Source organism: Triturus cristatus, chromosome 8 (assembly GCF_964204655.1).
Source record: "Triturus cristatus chromosome 8, aTriCri1.1, whole genome shotgun sequence".
Taxonomy (NCBI): domain Eukaryota; kingdom Metazoa; phylum Chordata; class Amphibia; order Caudata; family Salamandridae; genus Triturus; species Triturus cristatus.
This window is the reverse complement of record NC_140591.1, coordinates 466,932,028-466,952,970: the sequence shown is the minus strand read 5'-3', so window position 1 is coordinate 466,952,970 and position 20,943 is coordinate 466,932,028. Positions and strand designations below refer to the sequence as shown.

The 20,943-nt window shown below is 42.9% G+C and overlaps 1 long non-coding RNA gene across 10 annotated transcripts in view; it reads left to right on the top strand.

Annotated features, from left to right (window-relative positions):
• Positions 1-20,943, top strand: part of LOC146802350 (uncharacterized) — a 546,156-nt gene that overhangs the window by 182,097 nt on the left and 343,116 nt on the right. For 7 of the 10 annotated variants that reach the window (XR_014967734.1, XR_014967729.1, XR_014967732.1 and 4 more), the window contains exon 2: positions 15,434-15,507. The exons of the other annotated variants lie outside the window; for them this stretch is intronic. This is a non-coding gene — a long non-coding RNA (uncharacterized LOC146802350). The remainder of the gene's footprint in view (positions 1-15,433; positions 15,508-20,943) is intronic. 10 annotated transcript variants of the gene reach the window in all.

Here is a 20,943-nt window from a genome sequence, read left to right as displayed (position 1 = left end):
TTAGTTGTATGACATACTTGCTTTTTATCTATTTACCTTTTTATTCCTTATGTACTTTTAACCGTGTGATTTTGTTTATGGTTTTAATTGACTAATAAACTAAAAATTAAATGAGGAGAGGAATGGGGGGAAAGGCGTGGGCAAATATGCCAGACCATGCAAAAGAAAAATCATTCCCACATGACCCCTGATGAGGATGCCAACTTGCGAGGTACCAGCATTTAGTGTTGTGGGGAGTTGCAAAGAGGTCTATGTTTGGCTTGCCCCACTGGAGAAAGATACTGTTGAGTGTGTATTGATCCAATTCCCACTCATGGCAGGTTGTTTTTAGTCTGCTTAAGGTATCCGCTATTGTGTTCTGGTTTCCTGGCACATATTCTGCTGTTAGCGATACCTTGTGACATATTGTCGATCTCCAAATAACTTGAGCTTCCTGGATATAGAAGGTGAGATTGTGTGCTTTCGCGGTCTTGTAAGTGGGGGCCTTGACGAGCCAGTCGTCGAGGTAGGGAACATTTTGATGTTTCTGTTGTTTGTGGTAGGCTGCAACCAGTGCTAGCCACTTTGTAAAAATGGGGGGTCAGATTTAAATCCAAATGGCAATACTCAGAACAGATAGTGACTGCTGGCTACCGTGAACCTGAGACATTTTCTGTGTTTCTGGTGTATGGGTGTATGAAAATATGCATCCTGGAGTTCCAGGGACGATATGTAATCATTCTCGTTGAAGAGATACAATAGATCTTGCATGATAACCATGCGGAACGATTGTTTCTTGAGGTATTTGTTGAGGATTCTTAAGTCCAGAATTGGTCTCCACTTCCTTGACTTCTTGCAAATCAAGAAGAAAACAGGAGTAGAAACCTTTCCCTCTTTGAAAGAGTGGTACTCTCTCTATGGCTCCCTTTTTTAGCATGGTAATAACCTCATACTTCAGAAGGCGTAGGTGTTTTTGAGTGACAGGTTGAGGTGTGGTCAGAGGTGGGTTTTGCATGAATTCTAAAGAATTTTCAAATTGAATTAGGTCTAAAAGCCAATTGATTTGTGGCAATTAGCTTCCAGTGTTGCAGATGATTTGAAAGGAAGTAGCTGGCAGTTTGGGGAAGTCATTGTCGATGGTTGGCTTCTTTGCCCTTCTGTCCTGTTTTCCCTCTGAAGGAGGACTTGTTATAGGCAGCCATAGATTGTTAACGTTGGTGATATTGGGGCCGAAATTGCTGGTTCCATGAAGTGTATGTGGGATAGCGATACTGTTGGTATCCCCCTCTATAAGATGAGTGCCCCTTTCTTCAAGCGCCAAGAGAAGTCATTTTAAGTCCCCAGGGACTTGTCTGTCTCTGTGTCAGCCTTTATTGTTTGGAGAGCTTTATCCACATGTTTTCCAAACAAAGCTTTCCAATCGTAAGGCAAGTCCAGTATTTTGCTCTGGTCTGAATGAAGTCGCCTTGAGCAAGCCCTGACGCCTACAAACTGCTGCCCCAGAGAGCTGTCTGAATCTGGTGGAAGCAATATCCATCACACGGTCTGTTATTTCTGAGGCGGATCGCTCATCTTCCAGCAATATTTTCTTTGCTTCCTCTTTGATCTCTTACGGGAAATTTTCGAGATATGCAGAAATATCTGACCACATTTGTTTATTAATTTGGCCTAATAACGCCAAGGAATTTGATACTCTGACTGTGAGCACTGACATCGTTGAGAAACGTTTGCCGATATTATTGAGCCTCCTACCCTCTTTGTCTGGGGCTGCTGAATTCGGTGTGGAGGGATTTTTAGATCTCCACTACGCCACTTGCGTCTGGTTTTGGGTGTCCCATGAGCAAGCAGGCAGGCGCATTCTACGGGGCCTTGTATTTTTTACCTCGGTAACACTGGTGGTACTGTAGCTGGATTGCGCATAATCTTCAAGCCTTGGTCCCAAATATAATCCACGATGGGCATAAATCTCACTGGTTTTCTGAAAGACTCTTTAAAATCACAAACAATCAGTCTTGTTGATGCGCGGCATTGGTAATTCAAAGCGTCTGGCTGCTCTCTCCAAGAGGTTGTGAAAACCTCCTATATCTCTGGAGGAGAATCTGTTTGAGGCGGAGACGGTGACACCTGTGGTGGCAGTATGTAATCGTCCCTTTCATCTTGTTCATGGTGAAATTCACCTTCTTCTCTTTCCTCTTCTGAAGAGGATGGTTTGTGTAGAGGCACTTCCTGCGACGAATGGCTCATTACCGGAGATGCCTGTACTGGGGTGAAGTTAGGGGATGAACCTGCATTGTAGGTGGTGAAGGGGCTTTTTGTTCATACGAGGGAGATGTTGGTGGAAATCTCTTTTTGTAATCTGCCAGCACAGATTGCAAATCGGACACTTGAGTGGCAGGGAGACATATCATATTATGCTGTCATTGTTGTTGGTGACGTTGTTGAGGATAATAATATTGTTGATCTTAATAGTCCTGATCATCTGAATCTTCCTTATATTTTACATTAAGCTCCGAAGCGCTACAAGCTGCTCCAAAGAGACTGTCATCTTCGGAGTTGTCATCATCTAAAAGATGTTAAGGTAATAATTGTTGTACTTGACCTGGGGATGTTCAAGATAATGTTAACCTTTTTTGGCTTATTTTTTGTATGAAACAGATTTATGCCTCTTCGTTGTCAGAGTCGTCGACAAGGATTTTCTTATTAACAATGTAGAATCCACTGTTGATGGGTTAGGTGTCGTCGACGAGGAGTCGTCAGTGAACACAGACTGCCGGGAAAAGGCCGTCGACAATGGCGGTGGAGCTGCCATCGACGATGAGGTTGTAGATGAAAGGTTCGCAGGTGGCGAAAGATTTGCTGTCAACGACAGGTTTGGCGTTGACGAGAGGCTTGCCACTGACTAAAGGTTTGCCGTCAACGGGAGGTTTGACAAAAGGGTAATTTTTTTACTGTCGATGACAGTTAAGTCTGACTTGTGGATGATGACTTGGTTGATGAGGAGAATGCCACTGAAGACACTGTTATGGTGGGGATAGTAGGAGCCGTCGGCGCTGCTAAGGCAGCACTTGATTTACATAGGACAGAAGAGGATCTTTTCGTCGACAGAGATGTAATCGACGAGCCATCCATCGGCGTAGCAGAAGTAGGTTTTTTAAAAGTGTGTTTCACTTTAGGTGGGGGTGTAGGAGGCTCTACAGCTGTTTTTTGAAGAGTTTTTGAGGAAGAACTTGCCTTTTTCTTGTCTTGCTGCATCTTATGAGGTAACGTGGAAGGAGCACCATGTCCATGGGATCCCTCAGGTGCTTTCTTAGATGCCTTTTTAGGTGGTTCCTGAGACAAGTGACCTACTGGGTCATTTAGAGGTCTCTTAAGAAGCCAGACATGAGCTTGGGATCCACAGACAAAATAGACATTATGGGGTAAGATCAAAGGCGCACTATTATTCATTCTCAGTCTGTAGGTAAGATTGCATCTACTCTCCCCCACCTTTACCTCCCCAATCTCCTGTATACAGACACTAGCTGTTGTGTTGACCACGGACACCGGCATCAGTTTGTTCTTAGTAATATTGCGAGCTTGGAAAGATTGAAAATACTCAGAGGTGTTGAACCTTTGGATATCAGCCATTTTTCGTTCTTCACTTTTTCATATGTGCTCATACAGGTTTTTGGGGACAATGTACCGAAGGTCCCTTGTCCTACCGGTCCAATGGGATTAAACATGTGATGAAAACGTATATACTCTTCCACAGTGCGAGAATCAGCAGGTGCCATAACCAGAGTAGAGAGTTGGAAATGGTAGTGCACCATAACGAACAATTCAAACCAACCTTCACCGCTACCAATATATGACAATGGCATGGACAAAAAAGTGTCGCTCTTATGAATAACTGAGGGAAGCAATCCATAAACCCAACAATTAGTTGTATTGGACACATTATGGGCTTGATGCAACATTTGTATAAATACACTGTCTGTGTAAGACTTTCTATTCTCTTCTTTGTGAGGGGCCAAAGTAAAAAACATTTGCTCAGGGGAAGTGGGCGTTGTACCCACCAAGGAATGTACAGGATATTTCTCCTCTAAAAACCAGGATATTCCAAGTATTGTTATTAGCCTAATCACAACAATTAATATGCAAACTATTTTACTCTTTGTTAACCAACCCCACGCTAAACCTGGTGGCGCAAATGGCTGTTCCTCCTCCTCAATGGGTCGACCAAACAGATGCATTATAGAACAAGAAGAGGAATGCAATAAAACTTATAGCAAAGGTAAGAGTTCCCAGTGTCCGTCAGAGACTCATTGGTACAGGCTCCTATTGTTCATCAACGTTGGCGCTCTTGAGCACCGGCAGTGGAGCTTGCTTAGTCCTAAGCTCGCGATGAATCCCACGTCGCTCAGGATAAGGATAAGGAGCACGTTCTATTTATCCTGTCCAATGTCAGAACAGTGCATGAATCTTAACGACACCCTAAACTAACACCGTTGGTACTATAGCAAAGTACACCCTAACTTATACAGTCCATCCCTGGCTAATCTGACTTCACCTTTGGTGCACTATTCCTCAGCCGAGGACGCAAATTGTACCTGGTGACTCCAGGCACAGAAGGGTCAACAAAAAGCGGCTCCTTAATGGTTCGAATTTCTGGAGGGACCGCTGCATTTAGCACATCATCATTCTCTGCATCCGTTTGGGTCTACGTTAATTTTGCGTCACTGAAGGGGACGCACTGAGGTTCCTTCTCACACTCAGTGTCCCCAATGCCATCCATCACCCACTGATCATAGGGAAAGGGCACTTGTTTCCAATGAGTACCATGGATCCAATTCTTTCGGCCAGCAACCTTGACCGCCGTTCGTGTTGCTAGAAGAACCTACTCAGGCCCCTTCCAGCGCGGCTTCATACTCTTTTTCCTCTGAAAATGGCACACAGGGAGCCAATCACCAGGCTGGATGACGTGTCATGGATCTGTTGGTGAATAGAATGAAAATTTTCAGTTAACTGGCACAAGTAGTATGTCAACAATGGATACTCAGTATCGGAGAATCTACGAGGGCGCGGGACGCCCCAGACATTTGCCGGGCGTCCAAACACGACCTCGTAGGGTGACAATCCTGTTCTAGAATGTGCTGTTGTTCTTGTTGACAAAAGAGCTAATGGTAAAACATCTGGCAACTGTAACCCTGTTGTCTCCTGAATCTTTGCTAACTTCAGTTTGAGAGTACCATTGTACTTCTTAACTAAACCTGCTGATTGCAGATGGTTTGCAGCATGGAATTTCTGTTTTATATGAAAACCGTCACAAATTAACTGTATGACCTTGGCATTAACATGACTTCCGTTATCACTCCAGATCAAACGGGGCAAGCCGAAGCGAGGAAAGAACTCCTTCAGGAGTACCTTTGCAGTCACAATGGCTGTATTGTCTTTAGTGAGATAAGCCTCAACCCATTTACTGAATGCACAAACAACCACCAACACCTACTTCAAATGAGTTAGCCTGTCCAATTCAATGTAATCTAACTGAAGGACCTCAAAAGTGAAAGTAGGTGGTGCATAATTACCAGGTGGTGTAGGGGTACCTTTTCCAGGATTGTGCATCATGCACACCATGCAATACTTCACTAAATGTGCAGCAGTTTTGGAGATGTTGTCATTTTGCCATACAGGGTCTAACAACTTGCAAATATCATTAGCACTAATATGGGTTGAGCCATAGGCCATTGTGACTACAGGAAGAACATATGCATCTGGCAACATCCATCCTTGATTCCCTGACTTGTAAATCCAACATCCTTCATCGTTCAATTGTGCTGTACTTTCTTGCCACACTTCTAATTCCTCCACTGTGGCCTTACTCTGTATTTCCTTCACATTCTCAAGTGTATCTTCAAACATAGTGACCTCGGGCACCCACCTAGTGGGACCTGCTACGAACATTCTTTTCATCCTAGTCTGTTTCCTTAGCTGTTGTTCCCTTTACCCACATCGTCAGTAACTTTCCTATGGGTGCTGCGCTTTACTATTGCCAATTTCTTAGGGAGTGTCAAAGTGGACAGAGGTCTTTATATAAGATGACCGTGCTGAATCTTTGTTCCATGGGAAGTAAGGAACCCTGTCTCTGCCCAGAGTCGCACAAAATTATGGGCGACTCCAAAGGTGTACTGGCTGTCAGTATAAATATTAACAACCAGTCCCTCACTCAACTCGCAGGCTCGTATTAGGGCAACGAGCTCTGCAGCTTGGGCCGACTGATAGGGAACTTGTGATGTCTCAACTACCATACGCAGCGTAGTAATAGCATACGCAGCAGTTCTAATGCCATCTGATAATTTAAAACATGAGCCATCGACATATAGTTCCCCTTGAGGGTCAGATAAGGGAACATCAGTCAAGTCTACCCGTCCTTTCGTCTCTTCTTCCGTCCGGAAGATACAATCATGTATGTCAATCTTCTCATTCTCAGAAGGAAAGGGTAGTAACGTGGCTGGATTCAGACTGGCACATCGTTTGATCGTAATATGTTTAGTAAACAGCGTTAACTCAAAACTTGTCAGAGGTGCTGTGTCTTGGTCTTATTCAAAAGTGTATCCACAGCATGGGGTACCATGACTTTTAGATCAGTATCAAGCACAATTCCAGCTGATTGTCTTATCGAGACGGCCATAGCCGTGACCGCTCTTAGACAGCTCGGGAGGGTTCTTGTGACAGGGGTAAGAACAACAGAGAAATAAGCACATAGCTGTTGCTTATCACCAAATGTTTGTGTTAGAACAGAAAGCGCACAACCAGCTATCTCATGGACCAAAAATACAAATGGCTTGCTATAGTTAGGCATGCCAAGCACTGAAGCCAAACAAAGCGCACTTTTTAATTGCTCAAAAGATTTTCTGACATTCAGGTGTCCAAGGAAAGGGGTTCATGCACATCTTTAGTAGTCAAAGCAAGCAGGGGTTTGGTTAGTAGGGAATAATTTGGAATCCACTGGCAACAGTAGGAAGTAATGCCAATAAAAACGCGTACATCTTTTTGAGTTTGAGGAATGGGCATTTTAACAATGGTACTGATGCGCTCAGGCGTCAATCTCCTACCCTCCTTCGACAGTAGGTGAGCTAAGTAGATGACCTTTTTTCGACAATACTGATATTTGGAAAGGGGTACTTTATAGCCATGTTGAGCTAAATGTAACAACAATTTTACTGTACTGTCTCTGCAACCTCGTTCTGTATCCGAGGCGATGAGCAAGTCTTCGACATACTGAAGCAATACATTACCTGCAGAAGTGACAACAGGGGTGTGGAATTTAATAACATATCTACTTGTCCATGGGGCAGGTTGCTTCATAAATCTACTTGTCCTGTAACAAAATCCACTTGTCCCTTTTGTGCCATGTAATGCGGCAACAAATTACTGCAGCAATCTCATTATATAAGAGTTCTGATATAGCCTCTCTAATTATGCCAGGGCTTGTACCATAGTAGGGTTGAATACTAGCAATTCCCTTATGTTGCTACGTTTCTGCAGGTCTACATACGGGGGCTGAAGGTAGTGGTAAGCAATAGTTCAAGGGTTGGAATGTCCTTTTGAGTCTGTGCAAACCTACTAACTTGCGTGTTTTAAGGGTTTGCACCAACTCTTTTCTAATCTTTTCCCGTACTGAAAAAGGTTGTAAATGTACTCCTGACAGGGGCAGACGTAAAACATCTTCCAGGGTTGGGAAAAAAAGTGGTTGGAGGAAAAGTGAACTTGAAACATTCAGATTTTTACACGAGCAAATCTACACATGCACATTTGCTCATGCTAAAATGCAGTTCACAAATATTTTCTAGGAGTGCTATTTCTTGGCCTACTTCTGTAAATGATTGTGAATTCACGGAAACTGTATATATGCACTTAATGCAAGGATATATACCATGGATGTACTTTTGAGACTTTCTTTAATAATTGGGCCTCTAATTAGGCCTGGCGTCAACCATGACCTTTTGTGCTTAATAGAATTCTGTCTCTCTCTCTCGGTCTATCAGCTAACTTCACTGTAAGTGACCGTATTCTGTTCTTTTACAAGGAGCATATTGGCACTCAAAGTAATTTGGTTCAGTGCCCTGAACTGCTGTGGCAATGTGTGCTTTTTGACACCAAAACCAATTTTTGCTTTTGCCAATGCTTGTTAGAATGGTGAGGGCCCAGCAGCTCCCACACCGATAAGGTTTTACAAAAACCATGCCTAAACAAGACACGCATTGACAAAACCAAAAGGCTGACCACCAATTTCAGACCTACTGGCTTTGCCAATGCTTGTTAATTTTTGTTTCCCACAATCCTATTTAAACTGGTTACACTGCTTTTCCATTATGAATATTTTTGGGAAATACAAGCATACATCAACATGTTACTAAATGATGCAGCAAAGATATGGTACCTAAAATCTTACAGTAGTTTAGCAAAAGGTTTTTTTTCCTACTTGCAATTTTTTGTGAACATTTTATTTTGAAAGCAAAGAATCATCACTCTTGCTTTCAAGCTTCTGCAAATATTTGCATATAATCAGAGAGCATTCTGGGAGCATTATACATAGCCTCATATTACTAAACTTTGAAAACGTGTGTACACATTTATACTGGAAACACCGTCAGTAGTGCAGGCCGAGCTTACAACATTTACTTTTAGTGCTCACCCTATTAATAAAGGCTTTGCATTAATGAACCATAAATACAAGCTTGAACAGCAATTAACACATGGAAACAAATATTACCTTAACTGCAGACATTGCCCTTTCCTGATCCATAATGTGGTACAGTAAACTGGCAACCAAAGAGTTTGTGCTGTAGGGGGTTGGGCCTACTTGTCCCAAGGACAAAATACACATGAAAACTTGTTGCCCTTGACCCCAAACAATATGTCCCGGGCGTTGGGCTATAGGAATTCCACATCCCTGTGACAAGGAATCCAGCTGACTTTTCAATGCTTGACTATAGATACTTGGACTTTCTGTATAGCCTTGAGGAGCGCAACAGAATCTAAAGCTTCTACCAGCTAGGGTGAAACCGAACAAATACCTGCTGTCAGGATGAATGGGAATACTGAAGAACGCTTTTTTCAAGTCAATGACAGAAAAGAATGTAGTAGAAAAAGGAATCATTGTCAAAAGAGTCGTAATTTCAGAGGCCACCGTAAACTGGGAAATCACTATTTTATTAACTTACCGTAAGTCAATCACAAAGCGGTAAACATCTGCATGATCGTCAGAGGAACCCGAAGGTGTCCGTTTGAGAATGGGAAGAATAGGGCTATTACAGACATTAGCAGTTGTCTCCTCAACCACTCCTTTCTTACTCAAGTCCTGTACAATATGCAATTAAACCCACTCACCTGTCTGTAGTATTTTATACTGAGGGATGCGAGGTAGAATAGCATTGTCTTTAACTCAGATCGAAACTGTCGGTATCTGTAACAGTCCCACATCTGTGTCACCTGTCGCCCAAAGGGAGGGCGGTACATCTTTAAACTCTGCAGGAAGAGGCGTATCTTTGGGCAGACGCACACGACATCCGGACCCATTGTCCTGTAAACACCTGCCGGGGAGCAGTAAATCGTGGCATGCAATTTCTTCAACAGGTCCAAACCCATCAAATTTTCTTCATAATTAGACGTCAACAAGAATGGCGAATCCACAGTGAAAGGACCAATGGTCAACGCAAGGGATTTTGAAATGGAGCTCACAAGCGATACACCAGAAGAACCTACGGAAACATTATTATGGCCAGACAGAGCCACCCCAGGAACAAGAAATAGAACTGTTCTTTGCACCTATATCCACAAAAAACTCCTTCGCCGAACCATGCACATCCGCACTCACATACGGTCCACGTTGATCTACAGGTATCGGAACTGAACCCTCACTCTGTCCCTGGCTGTCTTAGCTGTAAGACATCCCTGTCACCTCATCCGTATCATAATCATCATGATAATACTGCCCTCCTCTTGGGCCATCGAAGTAATTTTGATCAGAACGACCCTGCGGGTCTACAGCATTTTGAGCACTGTCCTGACCACCAGCTCCATGACCCCGTACACGAGAACCTCGTCCTCTTGGGACCGCCACCTTCTGTAACAACATGGGACATTCCCTATGCCAGTGTCCCTCCTCTTTACAATACGCACACTGATTCCGCCCTACAGGCGTAGTATTCCTGCTAGTACGTAGAAGCTGCCGGGCCAAACCACCACGTCCTGTACCATTCCCTTTAGAAGCCTACTGCAACAACACCTTCGTCTTCAAATCCTTGTGCTTCTTCTCTGTCCTCTCCTTATCCTCCTTTTCCCTATGTTCGTAATACTGTGCCATATTCATAATAACAGAAGGGGAAGATGTGGATCAGGTGCTCTCAGAAGCATGTAATCGGGTTGCAATCTCAGGAAACAAGTTGGAAACAAATCTATTAACAAACAATCGAACACCACGTTCGATCGACAAATCCTGTCCACTATAATCTAGAAACACACCTTCAAACCAAGTGAAAAAATCAGACACACTCATCTTTCTTTTGACGGTAAGCCGATATACGTAATGATACAGCCGGGCAAAGCAAGTATCTGTGATCTAGGCTTATCACCTGGCTTCGGTTACGGATCCCATACTTTAATTTGATCCCAGGTACCACCCAATTCCATAGCATGATCCCGTGTGTGCATTTGTCTCCAAACATCAACCGGAACCAGCAAACCAAAAAACATTTCAATATCCGCAAGCATCATTACTGTTGAAGAGGCTGCCTCAGTCAATTCTTTGAAATATGCAGTAGGATTTTTCCTATGGTCAGGTAACTGAGTCTTAAGGGACAAAACCTCACTTCGTTCTCCATGGAGTATAATCCCACTGTTCTTGGAAACGGGCTGCCTCACTGGGTCTGATAACAGCATTGTGCTGATCCCTTAGCTCTGGTATTTCAGGATGACAGATAGGATGAACCTCCCGCATCGGGAACTGAGATAGCGGGGTGGGACTCTTCTCAAGCAGTCTATCCCGATAAGCAATCAGTGTCGCAACATTATCAAAAGCTTGACCAGGTGCCATATCCGTAACTTATACATGAGCCTTAATATTATATAGAATTTGCGGTGCTGCATCATTGAAGAACTGCTCCTAAAGACTGATCAAAGTATCTGACATATCCTTAAGGGTTTGCTGTTGTACAAAAGGCTCATAATCTTTCATCACACTCCACACATCTTCCACAAAATAAATGGGGTTCTGGGCCCACTGCGCAGCCTGATTAGCCACCACCTTTTTCTCCTAATCTCCCACATCAGATCGGACTAACGTCCGCCCCATATGTTCCTTAAATTTCGTCCAGTCTCTATCCTCAAATCCAAGTACTTGTGTCCCACTACTCGGTTATGTCCAGGAATGGAAGAACACAGTAGGAGTGATAACAGAGGTAGTAGGCACTAACATCGCTGCCGGCTGCGTCGCAGGTGTTAGAGCTGGCGAAAGGAACGCAGAAGCAATAAATGTTGCAGGAGTACTAACAGTGATAGTTGCCACAGACAGCGAGGGCATAGAAAGGACAGGAGGTGCCGCGGCCAAGGCAGTGTGATCAACAGTCACAAAAGCAGAAACATCAGAGGCAGAAGAACCGGGTAGCTGAGCCTGTGAGGGAAGAGCAGGATATATCCTCTGTGGGACATTTGGGGGTGGGGGTCGAGTATCCAACAATTGTTCCACAAACGAATCATTTTCTTCTTGGGTCACATAACATTGATCAATATTCAATCGAAACCTCCTATCTTCACGTTCAATTCCTATCTCTTATTTCTCTCTGTCATGTGCTACAGCTTTCTGAGTCAATGTTTGCATTCTCCCCTTACGGGCCTCTTTCTCTGCTTTAATTCGCCTCTGTTTAGCCTCCTTTTGCCACGTTCAAAGAGAATCAAACATAGACTGTCTACTTCTTTTTGCAAACAACTTCTCCTGTAAAACACCATTTTTTTGTTCATCAAAAGTGTCCGTCAACGGCCACTGCACCTCAGCATTGTCCCTCATATATTTATGCCATAGCATACTAAACATAATAAGGCTAAGGCCATGTTTCACATACAAAGTTCGGAGTGCCTTCTGGAGACGCTGGCTGACTTTCTTTTAATCGAGCCCCTGCAAAGCAACAAGAAACCAAGAAACTGCAAAATCCAGGCATTTTCAAAAATGAGCCAAATTCGTTATGTTGCCTGGCAAAGGGTTCACAAACACTTCATATCAAAATCGGTCCTCAGACCGCACCAAATACAAACCAAAATGGTACCATGTCCACAAAGAACCAAAACAAACTCACCTGGTGCACACAGGTAAAACAAGTGTATTCTCCACTGCCGACTCTATGGACCAAAAGGTCAGATCCAAGGATTTTGCCCTTCAGGAACCCAGTCGGGATGACCCCCGGGGCGAAACACCGTCTGGCGGGACAGAACGGGCAGCTGCAAGTTCAGGAACTCTCTCGTGCAGGGATCCCTGGTCCGTCTGTCCAACCCGACGGTGGCCTCGACCTCCCCACCCGTCCTCAAGAGAGGATGGGCCACTCGCCCGATGGGGTCCCTATTCGGGTGCCAACTGAAGGAAGTGACCCGAATAGGGCCACACGGCTCACGCGCGACCACCTCTCAGCCTTCCATACAAATGAAGAGTCGGTCAGACAGTAGAGAATACAAACCAAGTATATGTTTATTCAGATACACTCGAGGGGAGCCCCGTCTGCCCAGTCGCTTAGGGGTGCTGCAGAGAGGACTGACATCAGAAAAAAATGGTGATACATTATGTATGATTCAAAACCAATGAAGACACGCCCCGACCTGGAAATTTCCAGATGGAGGCAACTACACAAAGTCGGTACAGAAGTATAAGTTTCAATCCTGAGACCGGGCACACACTAGCTCTATGCCAAGGTCGTTCTGCCTGCACCCATCGCTGGACTAGTGGGAGCATGCCTCTATCTAGTGGGAAAGGTATGCTCTAATAAGAACAGAGTATTCATTAGTACAGCAAGGCCTAACCTTGGGAAAAACGAAAATTACCAAAGCTGCTTCTCGCAGAGGCAGAGAGAGAGATTAGTTTCGTTCATGGATCAAAATGGCGACCAAACATAAAATGGTGCCGCAAATGCTAACTTATGCAGAACAATATATATAAACGACACAGCTAAGACATTTTTATTCTAACAGCGTCCCTTCCTAATAGCGAGTGCAAATAGCATATAAGATTGTTTTTCGACTGCATTTGTGGTCTCAAAACACTCGCACTTTACCACTTACTTTAAGTAGGTGGTAAACCATTAGCAAACCGGAAGGGGTCCCCAAGGGGCCCCTTCCCCTCTGTGAATGGGTGCGAAAATATTTTTAAAGTCAGGCAGTGGTCAGAGGCACCACTGCCTGCCCTTAAAAAATGAAACTGAAAAGCTTAATTTTTCTTTTGTAAATGCAGCCCGTTTTCCTCTAAGGAAAACGGACTGCATTTAAAAAAAAACTGCTTTATTGAAAAAGCAGTCACAGACATGGTGGTCTGCTGACCCTAGCAGGCCACCATCCCTGTGAGTGCTAGCCATTCCCAATGGGGTCACAAATTGTGCATGCCTCATGAATATTGATGAGGCATGCAATTTGCGACCCCATTGAGAATCGCAAACATTGTCTGAGACACTGTTGTACATTACATTTTGCGAGTTGCAAATTGCGAGTTGCAAAGCGATGCAATTTGCGAGTCGCAAAATGCAAGCGTCGTACATCTGACCCTAAATTTGATGGCATTCGTAAAACCTATTATGACAACATTCTGTAGATGGCGCCTTTCATGTTCACAGATTGTCACATTACTTCCTGCAAAAATGGTAAGGCCAGCTGTCATGCATATGAAAAATAGCAGGTTCTTGCAACGAAATCTTGCCTAAGGCACAGTTGGGCAGTGATTATTATTGGTTCGTTTGTTGCTTCAATTGTTCCCAATTTAAATGGAAGTACCACTGGCAATACAAATATGCTGCGTCCAAGTTTGAAGTGCGAGTTGATTTCCATCCTAACCCGTGCTGATGTCTGCTCTTTTAGACCAAAGAGATGAACAAAAACCCTCCATGATCATTTATTTTCAAGGAAGTCATCGAATCATCTACATTTAAAGAAATATTATTATTATTTATGATTTATAGGGCGCATGGCTACCCTGGGGCTTCCCAGCACTATTTTCATGGGGAGAAATTAGGAATATTATATCTGGTTGATCGTTAGTCAATATCAAGAAAGAGTACCTGGATGTAACAAATTAGGTTTTATTGTACAAACATGCTCAGAAAAAAAAATTGACCAAGCTATTTTAGATTGTCTTTAAACGTTTGAAATGGAAACGGTACTGTGATTCACTGCCAAGTGATGTTTGGTCTGTTATAATATTTTGCTTGTATTAGGCAACATGCGAGACTCGCCTCTGCATAAGTGCATACATCAATTTATGGTTTCAGACTTCTGCAGTAGGCTACTATTTTGTAGAATACCGTCCACCTTGATAAAACATGTTTGCATGTTTCGTAAAGGGTTTTGCACAACTATATGTAACTTTGATGTGCAAAATACGAGCATTGCTGATATGATTACCAATTCTGAATCACAAGATCAGGATTAGTGGAATTTTCAAAATGCGAAGTGCATTTAAGACAGCAGACAGGGAAAGAGATTTCTCCATAGCACACAATTTTTCACTCTGGAGAAAAAAATAAGAAGTTAAAAGTAAAAGGTATGGTTCTGAATACTTTACTTATGCGGATTTTAAACTTAATAGGAAGTAGAAGTACTCGTAAAAAGGTACAACTGTTGTAGATCTTAAGGGTTAATCATGCTTGTGTCTCTCGTGGAAAACTCGTGCAAAACTATCCAAAATCTATTTCAGATGAAAGCGGAAGCCCACGAAAGTGTAACCCCTTTCTAGCTTGCATTTGTGAATCAGAACCATTGAGCGCCCAACGTTTGGGATTCTCAACTGTTTTTTGCTGAAAGGCTTGAGAAATAATTATAAAACAAGATGGAGATTAGGATGCAACAATAAAATGATCTTCTTTGCCACAATGCATTTTAATAAAAATAATAAAATAACGAGCTTTACAAGCTTACTCACGAATGCCCATTTTATCCAAGACACAAAGGTAATTTTAGGATGTTAAAAATGGACCCACTGAAAATTTAAATAGTCACAATTAGATGAAAATATAATTTAGTTAATACAATGATGCGCCCCTGCAATGTTTCCTCAAGTGTATTGCTCATGCTGCATTTTGTTTGTTATTTTAATTGTTTTTTATGGCACTGTCTTGTGACCGGTACCACTTCACAATCTACTGATCAATCTAAAATTTCATATATTGGGAAACTCCTGTGGCCCGCTTAAAACTGAAAAGATACTTCATTCTGTGTATTGCAGGGGCCCTTTCAAGTAACTGGAACCATTATGTACCATGCATTGAAAGGAAGTGCCCAGATGGACGGTCTTGGCAGGTATTTGTCCATAATATTTCACTCATATATTTATCTACCATTAATTGCGATGTTCATGCACACTGTTTTGTAGACATATCACATTCTTAAAGATTTTTTTTCTGAGTAATTTGACCATTTTGTATGTTGCATAAGGGGCATGTAGGTGGTGCCATTGCTCAGCTGCATATATTGAGCTGTTAATCTGGTGAATATGCAAAATCATTCAAGGCACCAGTGTTTAGTTTGAGGAATGTCTTTTAAACAATGCGCCTGATAAACATATTTTCTTTTTCGAGGTGTTATTCACAAGGTGCTTTGTGAATCACCCAAAAGGAGAAAGATCCTAGCTAGATATCACCCATTGGTTTGAAAGATGTCATTATAAAAACCAGTTCTGAAAGTCAGGTGTTTTAAGCACCCAAATCAGAGGGCGTAGAAAGAGATTTTAATTGCAAAGTAGGAGAGGGCATACTTAATAAGAAGGTTTTCAAACATGTGATGAATTCCCTAGGGAAAACAGACACACAGTAGCTTGCTTGTCATTTGTTAAGATTAGTGGTAGTACATAATTGAGACAATTGACTTCTCAGCTGCACACACCTTTATTTACAAGCTAAAATCGCAAATACTGGGTGCAAACTGTGCAGTGACTTTTTGCGACCTGCCTCTCTTTTTGTGATGCGAATTATGAACACAAAATTATATCACAAAATGACCAGACAAAGAACAGCCTGTCAAATGAATATTAATTAGGCAAGTTGCTACGTGTGACCCCCGTGATTACCTATGAACACGAGTATGATGGCCTGTAAGGAACAGCAGCTGACCATCCATCTGTTCGCATTGCCAAGTAGGATTCTTTTTTTTAAAGCAGCCTGTAATCCTTAAAGGAACAGCTGCTGCTTAAAAAAAAGTTTCCCGAAAAGAAAACAGTAGCAGAAGCAAGAAGTAGCCACTCTACAACATTCCCAAAGTGGAAGTGGTCCAATGAGGACAGCTTACCTTTGAGGAGAAAGTAACTTTTCAATGCTTTGAGACTACAATTGCGTTGTGACTACATGGAGCACTCTACCATTCACGTTAATGGGCGGAGACTTAGAGGCAATGGGAAAGCATAGATTGGTAGACAGTGTTAATGCATCCAAAGAAGTGTCCTATTGGCAAGGCTGAGCCTGTTCCAGCTGGAAGTCCTCCACAAGATATATTTCAACCCTACTAGGTTGTATAAAATGGGACTCGCCTCCTTAAATGCACTACAGAAGAAGGCACGTTCATACACAGGATCTAGACCTGTACTAAAATACAGGCATATTGGAGAGACATATTAAAATTGAGACAAGCCTAGAAAGTGGCATTCCCCCATTACCTCTATTTGTAACACTGGGAATCCCTAATGAGGTGTATCTGCCAAGAGCCAGACTCATTAACAAAAAGATAAATTGCAGACCTGATGTTCCCCGAGAAACAAAATAAAGATTGTGCAAGCAGGAATGGACACATATATATATATATATATAAATATTGGGCATAAAAAGTCATAAAAGAAGCTAGGCGATGCCCTTTCAAAGTATGGGAGTGTTGGGTGGAACGCAGGAGATCAACCTGCATGTGTACTTCAAGAGTGGGGTTGAGATGGTGGCAATAGACCACATGGACTTTACCAGGCCAATATCTACATTTCAAATTAGGTTTGGACTCTGCTTAATAATTTAATGTCGGAAACCTCCCTGTCCAATATGATGTCCTGATGAGATATGGGAAATGTGTTCTTTTTATTCTTTGTGTACTGATTTTTATTGGGGTTTATGATGAAGCATGTAATAACATTTCCATTTCATGTTCAATGCCACTCCCATATCCTAGATATTCAGTCATTTCCCGAATCTGTTCAATAAAAGGAAGGTCAGTGCATTTCTGCAATTAGCGTCTCACCCCCACCCCTCCCATTGTGTACTGATTTACATGTGTTAAAATATAGTTAAAAATTCAATACAAAGATATAGTTTTTAAAGGCGCTACAATTGTGTTCACAAACAGTGCTATTTCTTTTTGCAAATTATAATTAGAATAGGGCTCCTCTTTCAAACACCCTCTTCTGAATGAGTTTCAAAACCACTTTTTTGCTTCTGGTAGGCTTTTCCAAATCTCAAAAGGGGGTTGTAAATTTTTTAAAAACTGCAATTACAAACCCTGTGATTTTACAAATCGTAGGGTTTGCAACCACAAAATGGTCTTGTGCGTGAGGTCCAAAATCTCTTCTTCCTCCAGTGATGCTTTCACCTGCACGAAGGAATTATTTGTACTACTTATTGTACAAAATGTCAGAACTATGTGAAAATAAATGTTGACTTACAAAGAATAATGTTTGATTACTGAAGCATTATGATCAGAATATTAATTTAAATATATTCAGATTGTCTTCTCTATAGCTTTTAGCTTCCCAACAGGGACCCTCCAGTCTTGCGCTGCCACTGAATCCCTAGAATAGACAAATTTGGACCTTCCAATTCTGTGTACCCTTTGTGTGCCTTAGGGCTCTTTTCCTTTATTTTCTCTACAGAATAGCTTTCTGGTTAATACAAATGTAGCCCTCCTGTAGACATCCCTTCTGAAGTGAAGCCTGATGATGAGTTCTTAATCAAAGTCAACTGCCTACTTTCATTTTGCTGCAGTTTTATTCAAGATCAGTTTTATAACTCATGTTTCACACACAGTCAATTGGGCTGCTTCACATTGAATTGTTGCATTTGCTGCAATGATTGTCAGGTACAAATCTGTCAATATAATTGACCACGATTATTCGTTGCTGAATGTGCTCTGAATATTAACTCAATCCATCCATGTGCCCTACATTTCATTGTTTCAGTAATCTGTCTTTATACAGGCTGATCGTGCGTGGGCACAGTTGCAGTCTAGTGACTCAGCTGCTGCTTCAGACCTCTGCCCGTTGGTGGTACAGGTTTAGGACATATTTCAATGGCAGCATATTGGCCTGTGATGGGGCCACTTGTTAATGAATGGGGAGTCAGTGTCCTTGGCTTCTTTGTGGCTGGTTTGAATGTGATCTGGGTTGTGAAATGTTGTAACGTATGTGTAATGTTTAGGATTTCATATTTGAAGGGTTGAAATATTCTTTGGAACTTGTGGAATGACTGCATTCCAGCACCCTTATTCTCTCTGTTAACACTCCCCTCTGATCTAAGTTTATCTATTATTTGAATACCTATTGGCACCCAGGTGGGTTATATCAGAACCTCCCTGTTAGGCCTATACTCTTAGGGACCAAACACATATTTAACATCATCTCCCATGCTATCCTGGTAAGGGTCAGGAAGATTGAGGGCATAACGTCTTCCTGATGTGTCTTCCCTGTTTGGCCCCTCTGAGGACCATTAAGAGCCTATAATTTGAGTTATCTTTGTCCCTACATTTAACCGTGACCTCATTTGCATTAGTAATGTAAATGCATTCTTTCTACTGAATCAATGATTGCACTTGCACCCTCCATCTTTGGTGTCTGAAGTCACTGATTAAAAAGTTACTTATCTTGTAATGCATTATCTGGAAGAGACAATACCCAGCTGCAAGTTCCTTACCTTTGAACTCCGAAGGCGTCAGGCTGGATCTGAAAACATTTGCGTGAGCAGTACCTCTGCGTGCCGTCGGGTGGCTCCGTTCGGCTCCGTTCAGCTCCGTGTGATGTCGTTGGCGTCGTTAGCTTCGGTTATGACATCACGGTCACTGATATAGGCGCCAATCAGGTGTGCGAACGTCAGTACTTTTCCACGCCACAAGGGCAGAGCTATACAGTAAACTGACTTGTGTGTGTGTCACAACTAGGGCCCTGAAAAGAGAGCAACCCTAGCCTTATCATATGAATCTGCAGAGTGGAAAGGCAAGGGTTGGTCTGTAAGGAATCTGAGGCTGGATATTGTCTCTACCAGATAATGTGTTACCGAAGATAAGTAACTTGTTCATCTGATAGAGACTTCTAGCTGCAGAGTCCTTAGCTACCCAATTCATACCATCCTAGCGGTGGCCTGAAGACCGATTTTCTATACTAAAAAGTCCTGCAGGACCGAACAGACGAAATGCCCATCCCTACGGACCTGACTGTCCAGGCGGTAATGCTTGGCAAACATGTGCAGATACGCCCACGTTGCTGCCTGTCAGATGTCCAGGACTGGGACACCCTGAGCCAATGCTGTGGTCTCAGCCTTCCCCCATGGTAGAATGAGTTCGTAAGCCCTCAGGGGGCTGCTCCTTAGCCAGGGAGTAGCAGATTTTAATGCAGAGAATGACCCATCGAGAAATGGTCCGTTATTGCCCTGCCCAAGCTTATTAGCTCCCACGTAAGGGACAAAGATTTGGTTGTCCATCTGGAACTCTTTTGTGCGGTCAAGGTAGAAGGATCAGCTCTTTTTGAGTCTAGACGGTGGAGGCGCTCCTCTTCCTTAGAGGAATGCGGGGGAGCAAAGGTGGGCAGCATGGCTGTTTGGCCTAGATGGAATGGGGTCACCGGTTAAGGTAAGACTGAAGCCCTGGTGTGAAGTACCGCCTTATCTGCAAAAGTCAGGCATGCATGAAAATGCCTGCAATTCACTCACCCTTCGGGCAGATATTATCGCCACCAGAAAGGTTGTCTTGATGGTAAGCAGCCGGAGGGGACAATTATGTAAAGGCTCGAAGGGAGAACACATAAGAAATGTAGGGACCAAATGAAGGTCCCACTGTGGCATGGCAAAGGGCGTAGGTGAAAACATATGTGCAAGCCCTTGGGCACGGGTAAGAGTAAAGAGAAGAATAGTAGATAGTGAAGCAGAAAGAGGTTCAACAGACTATTCTGTATGATATATATATTTTATTCTTTTTATTAAGCAGTTAGTTGAGAACCACAGGTCACTCATAAGCAACGAAATATACTCTTTATGGGCTGCTCGTTGGGGGCCTGTACAATGACAAATATCAATTTGTGACCCAGTCTTAGTCTCCTAGGGTGACTTCCTACGTAGTATGGCAGGCTGAGGGCCCGCTATCAGAGCACCTTAGTGACCTAATACCCTCCCCATCCACCTCCCCTGCTAGTCCGTCGTTTCCCCTGTATTGCATCCATGGTCCCTAGATCCTTTTGAATTTGTGTGGCAACCCTGGGACCGGTATGCTGCGCGTCCACTAGTTGGCACTAGTCAAGGTCCTACTTCCAATCTCGGGCCGTGGTGAAGTACTGGGTTTTTAGAAACCAGCGGTGCAGGGGAACACACCCTAAGACTTCGGATTCTTCCTGTTTCAGACCCACAGAAACACAGAGTCTTCTAGGTGAATTCAAAGAACGTCTTTATTGGCTGCAGACCAATCACAGATATCCGAGAAGTACAACACGATGTATGTTCTCAGGAGACTGCTCCCGTTACAAAACCAGTCTTCTCCTTATATACAAAATATCATGCTTCAGGC